Below are 1843 nucleotides of genomic sequence, written 5' to 3'. Positions count from 1 at the left end.
TGCAAAGAACGATCTCGGCCCCAGATGTCCGTCGTACCCAGCTTGGGAACTGCTGGTTTAAGGTAAATTCCATGAGTGAAACCCAGCGATTGGGGGGTACCAGGAGGCGAGACGAAGGCTGTGATTGGAACCCCTGGTCAGCACCGAGGGGACTGAAGCAGGCGGAGGAGAGGAGACGCAAACCAAGAAGTCACAGAGGTGCAGCCTTGAGGTCATTTGTGCCTCAAATTGTCCCAGGAATCTGGGCTGGGAGGAGGGATGGAGCCTCTGTGCTCGGCAAAGTCCTTCTCAGCTGGGCGGCAGTTGGCAGTTGGCTGAAAGGTGAACAGGGGGTCCAGGGGGAGGGGAGCACAGAACCCCCCAGGGGCCGAGTCTTCATGGAAGAGATGAAATTAGGGCACTGGACGGAGGACCCTTCCGTCTTCTGTCTTCTGCTGGAGACTCTCTGGGAGGCCTCTAGGGGGCAGCAAGTCCCCGGCTCGCCAGTCTCCGCGATCATCCGCCCTCTGGCCAGTTGCGTCAATTCTGATGAAATTGCTTGTGTCTTTGGATGCTTTAAAAAAAAAAAAAAAATCAATGTTCACAGATTATATTCGTATTTTATTATTTCTTATATCTTAGGGGACTTCTTCCGGCAGGCTCATTGTAGAAAGTTGAGACAATCAAGGGGAGAGTTATCGATCGTCCAGAGTTGTTACCAGTAAGGTCAGCACAATTCACATTTCGCAGCAGAGAATTCCAATAGAATTTCAGACAAAGCAGAGTGGAAACGTACATTTGTAACCTACCTCTCTTTCATCTGTGATATCTCGGGTATTTTTGTGTCAAGTAACCTCGGATGCCATCCCTCTTTTTTTTTTTTAATGTTTATTTTTGAGAGAGAGAGAGAGAGCATGAGCAGGGGAGGGGAAGAGAGAGAGGGAGACACAGAATCTGAAGCAGGCTCCAGGCTCTGAGCTGTTGGCACAGAGCTCAAAGCGGGTCTCGAACTCATTTGAACTCACAATCCGCAAGATAGTGACCTGAGCCGAAGTCTGCCCCTCGAATGCCATCACCCTTAAAAGGCATAGCGCACTTTGTTTCACATTTTGCTGTTGCACCGGCATCCGGAGTGACGTATGAACCCCAGCCACCTCCTGGAACCCCTCAGCTGAGCACTCTGGATGGTCACCTGGCCTTGCCCAGCCTGTCCAGCTCTGTAATGTGGAACATTCTAGCACTGGTGGAGGTTTCAATCCTGGGTTTGTTGATCTTCATAGAGAACGCCGCATCCTGAGAAGATGAGGTCTGTTTGGAGCACTTCCAAGAAGGGAGATTTAAAAAAAAAAAAAAAAATTGCCCAAGAACTGCTAAGGGTCAGGGCGGATACCCCATCTTCAGGAAGAATGTGCTTGGGGGCCCCAGTGGGGTGACTGACAGCCGCCCAAAGGTTACATCCACACCCTGACACCCGAAACCTGTGACTGCCTCCTGGTTTGGAAAAGGGCCTTTGCAGACATAATTAGGTGAAGGATCTTGAGATAAGATTGTCCTGGATTTCCACGTGGGCCCTTGGTCTGATGCCGAGGGTCCTTCAAGGAGAGGCAGAGAGAGATTGAGACGGAGAGGAAAAGGCTGCGTGGAAGCCGAGGCGGAGACTGGGGTGACACGGCTCCCAGCCAAGGACACCGGGAGCCCCCCACCCCGCACTGGAAGAGTCCAGGAAGGACCCTGATAGAGGATCTGGTCAGAGAAACGAAGGGACTTCCATGCAGAAAAGAGAGGGCCATGGCTCGTGGCTTTGGCCATGCCGGTTGGTCAGCTCCTAGGGACCCCGCTGCCCCCTGGGCTGACCCCTTTGCTG

Source organism: Crocuta crocuta, unplaced genomic scaffold, assembly GCF_008692635.1.
Source record: "Crocuta crocuta isolate KB4526 unplaced genomic scaffold, BGI_CrCroc_1.0 scaffold77, whole genome shotgun sequence".
In the NCBI taxonomy this organism is placed as follows: domain Eukaryota; kingdom Metazoa; phylum Chordata; class Mammalia; order Carnivora; family Hyaenidae; genus Crocuta; species Crocuta crocuta.
This window is presented reverse-complemented; position numbering follows the sequence as displayed.